We start from the raw sequence: 10,309 nt of genomic DNA, 5'->3' as shown, positions 1-10,309 counted from the left end.
CATCTAAGAAAATGTCTTTTATTTCTTAAAAGCTTGCCTAAGCTATCTCTACCGCTTTCTGAGTATTTCCTAATTTTTCATCTTTTCCAAGGCTTCTTGCATTATGCCCATCTATTCTAAGGTTATGGTTGCATAATCATACTTAGGTATCACTATTTCTTCATCTAAAATTGCATCTCCATAGTGAATTATCTTGCCAACCTTGGATGAACTTAAGCATGGTGCTAAAATTTGCAGTGGTACAACTTCAGTGCTTGACTTTTGAAGGACTTTAGTAGGAGTGTCAATTGTTGGTAATGTTACCAATGCTTGAATAGCCTCTTGTTCCTTCTCCTTTGGTATGTCCTTACTTTCTTCAGATCTACCTTGGTCAATCATCATTATTTGAGTTGCACCTTGTGCTTGTGCATCAGGTATAGATACATCTATCTATTCTACTTGTTCTTCTGTAGTCTTCTCTTCTTCTACAGTGTATTTTTGTTCAACCATATCAATTCTAATAGTTGTGTCAACCTTTACAGATGTGTCTTTTGATGTTTGTACTAAAGGTTGAGCACTAGTAGCTAAAGGGATGACAGAAGGTGATTCTTGTGTGTTCACCTTATCCCTTGTAATGTTAGCTATTACCTTCTAAACTTCATCAACACTGACCAATATTGGATTCTCACATAATTTGGCTTACAGTGTGGATTGGTCAAGGATCTTCTTCAGCTCTTCTATAGTTAAGGGGTTGATGTTCTAATTTGAACTATTAGGAACATCCTTAATAGTTACAATCTCTGTAGGCATGTTTGTATCATGTGGAGGGCTCATACTCGACATTTGTGTGTCTTGTACACTTTGTTCTTCCTACTGCTCTTTAGTTGTAGCTGTCTCATCTATCTTCTTTTGTGTCTCCTCCACAGTATTATTATCTTTTTCTGTATCTCCCTCCTTTTCTTCATCTTCTTCTCCATTGTTTCTCCTTCAAATGGATCTTCCTCTCCTTCTTTAACTATTGTCAATCCATAGATTGATTTCCACATTTGAATGGATTTCTTGAGAACATCTCCAATATTGTTCTAAAGAATGTTAAATGCCCTATATTTTGGTGCAAACTATCTACCATACTTCTTATTAGATTTGACAATTTTTCCTTGGTTAGTTCTGGCATCACCTAGGCCAATGTGGTTTCTCTTATTTGTTTCTCTAGGTTTAAGTAGTAATGCCACTTATTTTCTACAATTGTATACAACTCCTTGGGCATTGTATTATCTAATTCAAGTGGAATGTTCTTGAATTTAGACATCATTGCATAAATTGACTCTTCTACTTGGTTCTGCTCTTCTCTACCAAGCTTTTCAAAGTTAATACTTTTCAATCCTGTCAAATTTGCATTATTCTTAACATTATTACAGATATTTTCAAGATTAGATTTAGGTGTATGACTTACCACTCTAAACTGACTTGTATCTTTAGACTTTGTTCTTTCATCATCTATTTTTGGTTGTACGATGTATTTTCTCCTTTATTTCTTCTGCATTGGGCCCTTCTATTCAGTAGCCTTTGTCTTCTCTTTCGCTTGCTCTTTTGCCTTTAGTGTAGTAGCCCTTGTACTTGCCCTAGTTGTTGGTGTCGTTGGCTTTGCTGGGCTAGGCTTTGTAGTTTTCTTTCCTTTGTTTTTGCCATACATTGTGCCTTGGCCTTTCTTTTCTTAGGTTCTGTTGGTGCTTCCTTGGTTTTCTCTTCCTCGGAACCTTCTTCTTCTTTAATGTTCTCACCCATGCCTTGGGTCAAAGCTAGAGGTTCTTGAGCTTGTACCTCTTGTTCCTCTTCATCCTCTTCAGTATCTTCTTCTTCCTTATCTCCTGCATCTTCTCCAAATTTTTCCTTTAATTTCCTCACTAATTTATATTTCTTCTTTAATGTGGAGACTGCCTTTAACTCCATTTCAACTTTAGATTTCATGACATCATAGTTACCAAATATCTTGGCACTTTTATCAATCTCCTCTTCTAGGAGTGTAGTGATGGCAGCTAAGGCTTCATCAACATTGATCTCACATCCTAAGGGTCTTAGCCATCTAACCCTGAGTACAATAGCTTGTATGTATGTGTAATCAATATCTACAAGAAAACATATATCATTGTAGTATTGTTCAACTAATGAGATAGGTATCCTCATCCTTTGCTTCATAGACTTCTTGAAGTCTTCAAAATAGCTTGTCATAACTGTTTCAAAGTTTTCTCCCATCTACTCAATATACTCATTGATCTGTACAGCCACTAACCTATTTGTTTTCCATCTAACTGTGCAAAAATATGGAAATGTGTTTTGAACATAGACGAATATGCAAATTAGAATTGATTCAAATTTGCACTGAGCACTTTTTGTTTTCCTAATTGCTCCAAGATTCTTCATGATTTATTATAATTGAAGCTCTACAAGATCATAAGTGTGATCTTTCTTGACAATTTTGTAGCCAACATCAACTGCTATGTAGGTTATACTATTTAACCAGCTTGACTGATAAAACTTATGAGAAATAACCCTAATTTCAAAGTCAAAAAGTGGATCTGTAATGGTATCTATGTTCATTCCATGCTTATTCCATTTTGCACCTATATTATTTTCAATAACCTCTTTTGAGTCACTACATAGGGTCTTAGGCCGATCTAGGGTTGGAAAACTAGTCACCCTATGAACAATTCTTTTCGAAATCTTGATAGGTCCACCCTCTAACCATAGACATCCATCATTTATTATGCTCAAAACTATTTTGATCCATTTAGTTTTGAATATCGTAGGGAATTCTAGGGCACAGGTCAAACCCTTTCTCTCAACAATCTTAAATTCTTCCTTCAATACATTGTTTTCACACAATTTATCATATGCTTGTCTTATCTCCATGTCACCTATGCCTCCTACTTTGTAGTTGTAACACTTTCTTACATCTTGGACCATTATGACCTTAGGTGGAATCATGGATAACGCATCTGAGGGGTCTTGTTTATATGCAATATTTGGAATAGCCTTGAAATTTGGTTGTTTGACCTCATTACTAACTAATTGGACTTCAAAAGCTTCTTTCTCCTTCACATTCTTTGAACTAGAAGCCATTTTGCCAAACTAGGGTTTAATAAAACTGTGTAACTTGACTTATGAAGAATACCTTGAATATTTGATAAACTAGTGTTGGATCATTGCTAGAATCTTTGCAATCACTTTGAACTAGATTATAAATTGCCTCTTCACTTTACTCGTTCTTGCTTTGAATTTGTAATGACAAAAAAATGGGCGAAAATCAACCCTATACCCTTTGAAACTTCACATTAAATGCTTAATGCTTGTATAGTTGTACACTCAACATTAACCAAATTTTTATTTCACTCAACATCCATAGAGATTTCCCTTGCTCGATAGCTACTACGAACTCGGAAACAACTAACTTTAACCTGGAAACTCAACACTAACTAGCATTTTACTTGGCTTCCATTGTAATCTTTTTATGCTCCACAACAACATGAAAATTTGAGGTTTTAACCTTGAACTTTTCACAACACCTTGCATCTATATTTATGCTAATCTATCCTTTTCAGTGCTATTTTCTTTTGGAACTAATGTAAGATATAATACTTTGAGTATCAGTCCCACATACCTCTTTTTTGCTTAGTTTGATGAGGTGTGACCACTTGACCTATTAGGTGAAGTGATTACTCCATTTGATGTACTACATCCATCTCTCTTTTTCCATGTCTTGTTCATCTCTCCTCTAGTGTGTTCAACATCTGCCTTGCCTTTTCCTTTGTTGAATTCACAATTAGGTGCCTTTGAACTTGTTGGACAATGCTTGCTAATATGGTCAGTCTTCAAACAGCTAAAGCATGTAGTTTGACTTAACCCTGTTGTAGTTTCCACTGAAGTGTGTTCTAATGCAATTTTTAGGGATATGTCCATACTCTTGACAATAATGATAGCTTTTCCTTGTGTTGTAATCCTAGTTATATAAGTGCCCAAGAATTCTTACTTTTACTGACTTTTTTGGTGACCACATGGATTTGGATCTACATTCAAAGGCTCTATGTCCATATTTCTAACAATTGTAGTAGTAACCTTCAAATCTTGGTGCATGCATGGTTTGTTTTTGCATTCATGTGCCTGATGACCTTTCTTTTTGTACTTATGATAGTGACCCATGTTTTTAGGTTTGACATGTTGATTTGCATTCTTGCTCCTACACACATTAGCAATAGGTCCTTTCTAACCACAATAATGACAAGTGGGTTTGGATTGCTTACCTTTGTCATTCTTTTCTTCAGCAGTTTTGGATGATTCTCCTTCTTCAATGCTTGTGTACCCCAGTCCTAATGTATCATTATTAGATCTAGGGGATTTCATTAATTGCTCAAAGTATTTGATGGCTTCATTTGGCTTATTGAAACTTTTAGCAATCTCTCTTTCTCTTCTCAAATCACTTTTTATTTGTTCATTCTACAACTTTAGTGTAGTTATCTCAATGTCTTTGAGATTCAACCCATGGTGAGCATTCATCATCTGACTTAGGGTATCTCATTACATGTTGGAGATTCTGATAAGCTTAGTTGACTTCTCTTCCAATATGTTTGCTAGAGTTCTTTTGTCTTCTTCAATCATGACCTTGTCTTCTATGGCTCTCTTCTTTTGTTCAGTTACTTCACATAGCATTGTGGCTTGGGATTCTTGCTCTATCTTGAGATTTTTGATCTCCTCAGCTTGTACTCTATTCTTTTCCATCAAATCTACAATTGTTGCATCAAATTCATTTGAGTCTCCATTTGTAAATAACTCGGTGGTGTCAATATCTTTGTATTGTGAGTCATTCTTTGCAATGGTTATCTCTTTCCTTCTCTTTAAGGATTTCCTTAACTCTTCTCTAGCCTCATCTAGTGAATGCAAGATGAGTTGTATCTCAATTGCTTGGTTCTCAATAACCTTTCCCAATTTGTAGACTTCCATTTCAAGATCGTTTCTCTAAGCTATAAAGCTTCTTCTTCTAAGAACTTAGCTCTGATACCAATTGTTACCATTCATTATATGCATGTAATATATGAACTAAAAATAACATGTAAATTAAATGCATCAAAACATGTAAGCACATACACTTGACACCTTATATGATTACCCAAAAACCCTCCAAATTAGAAGGTAAATTTGGGGTGGGGATGACACCCACAAACCTTTACTACTACAATAGTAAAGTGTAGCTAATGAAGGTTACATTGACCATGATACATGATCTACCCTATGAAAGGCATGCCCTGTTAAAGGCTCATAAAGACCATTAGGTCCCACCCTATTAGAGGATTTTAACACCCTGTTAGAAGTGTACCTAATTAAAGGACTTTAGAACATTCACTTGGAATGTCACCTTGTTAAAGAATTTGATAATGATTATTAAGTCAACATTAGTCCATAGGATTTACCCTAATTGATTACAATTGTTAGAGAGTAATAGTACAACTTTGATCTGATACAACTTACAACTTTATCTTGTTGATTTCAGATCACCATTTTTTCCTTCTCGATCCTCTTTGATCTGATATGTCAATGCTATGTCTTGGATCCTCTATTTTGTAAACTAAATTTGCAATTCTTTCACACTACTAACTCACCTTGAATGCTTTGTTTGATCATTCGCCCCTTGTCACCTTCCTGTAACTTGATCTATCTTTCATTCCTTGATCATATGAGATGTTGGGGCATTATCTTATAAATATTTTGGTGGCTTTTAGGTATGAATCTACGGCTAAGATTCATCCATTTTTCCACTTAACTCCTATTTTTTGATTGGTTGCATGTGATTGCATAGGGAATTCAAATAGATTCATCCTTATCTTTAAAGCTTCAAGATCTATCCATAAGTCGGCATAAAAAAACTTTACATAGTTGTTTGTGCCATCACAAAAAACTATTCCAATATGTGTTACTTGGCACTTGATGTTACTAATGCTCACATACTATAATTTTGTTTCTGGCTCAACACTTGAACTGCTCAACATCAACTGTCTTTCTTAGCACTTGAATTACTTGGCATGGTCTATTTTCTCGGCACTTGAGTGTCTCGGCACTCATTGCAACTCAACATAGTCTATATATTTACATATTATACTCAACATACATTACTAGTTTGGTATGAACTTAGTAAATGACTTAAGTGTGTTGACACTCAATTGTCAAAACCAATCTAAGATCAACACTTTCAACTCAATTATCTTTCTTCTTTAGTAGTTTGTGTACCCTTGAGGTAGATTTGGCTATCAGGATTTCTTGCCTAAGATTATTTTTTGATTTAATTATATGTGTGTAGATCGTACATTATCTCTCTTACACGGTGGGAGTGAGAGCCTGATTAGGTGACCATGCGATCGGGAGGTAGTGTATTCTTACCATTTGGGTCCATCTATGTATCATGTGTTTTGAGATCCTACAAGATATTGTATTGTATATTGATGTACTTGTATCTATTTTCACATACACTATGACATGTGCAGTGGATGTTATTCATTAGATGTGCTTTCATATTATTAGTTGTACTTATACATTTGCTTATATGACTATGTATGTGTTTATTCATTTTATGATTATGGACAATGTAATTGAGACTTAAATTTATAAATAAAACTTTCTTAAATGTGACTCAACGTGAAGGAACCCTTGAGAAATTGAAACTATATTTGTAATTGATTACATGTTCTTGATGTGTATGTATAAATTGCTTTCGTGTTATTGTTACTTTGATGTTTTTTAAATTTTTTTTAAAAATGTCTCAGTAAACTTTGTAACAAATTAGGTTTACTTCTTTTGGGTTCCCAAGTGGGGTGTTACATAAGCAATGAGCATAGCAAAGACTAATGGTTCTAGTGTAAAAATTTGGGGGTTTTATATTTTGGAATGGTCCAAAAAAAAAGGAAGTAGATCTGACAAAATGGATCAAAGAATTTTGCTACGAGTAGTTAAGTATATCTTCCCTATCTAAGTGCTTAGTTTAACTTCATTGCAAAAGTAAGAGGATTAGAGAAAAATTTCTTACAGGTCCTGTATGTTTTTTCAAAGGTTATAGTGTGAGTTTTCTTAAGTGGAATCCTAACTTTAATGAAAATTATATTGAAAATTTATGTCTTCCAACATGGATAACAATTAGATCATCACTAGTAGAGCTTTTACATTTTCATATATTGAAGCACATAGGTCTATCATTTGGTGAGTTTATAGGTTTTGTAGATAATTTTAAGAAAACAAATGAAGTTAAGATATTAATAAATATGAAACCTCATTTACAAGAGGCAAAACCAATCAAAATTATAACAAATAGATCATTATACAACATAAGATACTTAAAATTTGAAGGACATGTCTACTACATAACCCTTCTAGAATTGGGATCTAAAGGGGATCAAAAGGAATTAAGCTTTAAAAACTTTTCTCAAGAAAATATGTGCCAACAGGTTAAACCCGTAGAAGGACAGATACATCAACATACACTTAGTTTATTGAAAACCAAGTTTAGTGAGTAAAATATGCCTTCCAAAATAGGATATTAAGGAAGGTAAAATAGTGGAGGAAGATCTAAATACTATTATGATAATAACCTTCATCAAAATAGGATTGAGAATCCAAGACAAGAACAATATGCCAATAAAGATCTTGGAGATAATATTCATAATAATTTAAGTGGGGATGAGAGGCAAACCAATGAGGAAAATAATCTTGAAGAGAATATACAATGTGAGTGTTGTATACAATACAATGGGTCTATTGAAGATATCCAAGAAAACATGATTAAATATAGGTAGTTAACTCAAGACATTATTTTAATTCAAAATGAAAGAAGTGATTCATTACTCTTATTAGAAGAGGAGCATAACTACATATGATTCAACTTACTAGAAAGGTTATTCCTACCAAAGAACTTATAGAAAATATACACTATAAAATCAATAATTAAGATAGTAACTCAACCAGATTCATGTCCCAAACCTGAATCTAAAAATATTAGTGACAATACATGATCATGTGCAAACCATTAAAAGCACAAACCAAATCCTTAGAAAATTTTCAAGCTAAAATCAATTTTGATGTCATTTTTAGAACCAATATATCAAGTAACCATGTTGAGGCTAATAAAACAGATAAGAATATTAGGGTAAACTTTGATCTCAAATCTAATTTGGTTTCAAAATCTCCTTTCGATGAAGTTGACTCATATGAAGAATATTTCCTTGAGGATCTTGACTCTAAATTAGAAGATATAGAAAGTGAAGAAACTATAAAGGAGAGAAAATGGTTAACAAAAAGAATAATGGAAATGGATAAGGAGAAATTAGTGTTGGAGGTTTAATTGGGAAACTAAGATACTGAGAGGGGGGTGAATCAGAATCTGTAAAACTTTTATCCTTCAAAACAACTTTACTACATTTACTATAGTGGTCATCTGATATCTAGTTTATGCATAACATGACTTGGAAAATCAAATGTTGAAATAGATCTAACTATCAATCACATCCTCTAAATGTAAACACATAACACAAATTATTTGGTAACCCATAAACACTTCAAATTGAAGGTAAAATTGGGGTGGATGATGCCCACAAATCTTCACTAGTATAGTAATAAAGTTAGTCTGTTAGAGTTATAATTTTGATCACTTTCAATGATCTACCCTATGAGAGGTTTGCTCTATTAAAATATTTGAAGACTATTAGGTCTTACCTTGAATAAAGTATTTAACACTTATAATGAAGAAAGGACTCTGTTAGGAGATTTACAAAGGTCTATTAAAATCACTCTATTAACAGATTTGCCCTGATACAATCTATCAAAACTGATTTAGTACTTGATCATTTGGTCTACACTTATAATTGTTGATTATAGATTTCCTTCGTCCAATCTCTGATATGATCTCCAATCTAATATAGCTTTACCCTAACCTTCATTGCTTCATAAGGCCACTAAATTTTTTTCTTCACAACTTTCGCATGCAACATCTAAAACTTAACTACTTCACACACTTCACAGCCTCTTTTACAATATTTCACTCTATATATTTGAAATAGAGTAGGATTTGCCTATTTAAAGACATTTGCAGAGTCTTCTAGACAGTTCCCTTTTTGCCTCTTTTCCTGATTGGTTGTTCTTCCCTCATAGGGGTCGATGATCCATGTCAAAGCACATACCAACCTCTATAAAAAACTCTATGATAATTAAATGTCATGTTCATGTCAACTTGAATTAGTTAACCTCAAAGTTTGTATCATTCCATACTTTTATGTTCTCTCTGTATTACTCAACACTCACTATTTTTTATGCTTGGCTATAACTGTTCTTCCCGTTGTTTCTCAACCTTAAATGTACTTGACTCTTTTTGCATAAATTGGCATCTATGTGCTCTATTTTCTCGGTAGTCACTAGGCTCGGCTTATACTGAAAGTACTCAGCAACCAAAGACTTGCTCGACTCCTATAGAGCTCAGCATATAAATGATTACTTACAAGTCTTTACATGACTTGACCTATATAGAGTAGCTCATTTATAGTGATGACCGACTGACTCTACCTTTTATATATATATATATGACTAAATGTTTGGCACTAATAGACAACAAGATTTTGAGATACCAATAATTAGAAGACAAGGATTTAGAGGTTAGTAAGATAAAACACAATTCAACAGACACTAAGCCCAATATAGTGAATCAATGTCAAATAAAAAAATAGTATTAGGAAACTTAGTACGAATAGGGGAAGATAATCATCTAAATATAACAATATTTGAGGGGTATAATGTTATAAATAAAAAGAAAATGGAATCTATTCCACCTTTCTAAGAAAAAGTAGAAAATAAAGAAGGAGTTTGAAGATATATTCCTATTAAGATAGAGGTGTTTTTAAGGGAATTTGAAATGATAAACCAAGAAGAGATCCTAGATAACTAGAAAATGGATAATCCAGATAAGAATAGAGTAGGAAAAATCCAAAATCGGAAGGGGTTTGGTATCTAGGAAATAGAAGAATTTCAGCAAGATATAGAAAAAAAAAATGATTTAAATAACCAAATTATGAAAATAGTAGGCATATATATAAACAATGATGATAGATGATTTAGTAACAAAATTATGAAAGAATTAGGAAAAAAAACTTTCAAATAAAGAGGAAGATGAATCTATTGCTACAAGTGTGTAGAATGCTACTAAGAACCTATAAACCCTTGGTTTTGAGGCAAATTTGCAAGGATTAGATCATCCAATATGTGGGAAAAAAAAGTGGAAAATGAGGAAGAAAATATCTAGCTGAAC

Source organism: Cupressus sempervirens, chromosome 2, assembly GCF_028749045.1.
Source record: "Cupressus sempervirens isolate cs-2001-9-10 chromosome 2, ASM2874904v1, whole genome shotgun sequence".
NCBI lineage: Eukaryota > Viridiplantae > Streptophyta > Pinopsida > Cupressales > Cupressaceae > Cupressus > Cupressus sempervirens.
This window is presented reverse-complemented; position numbering follows the sequence as displayed.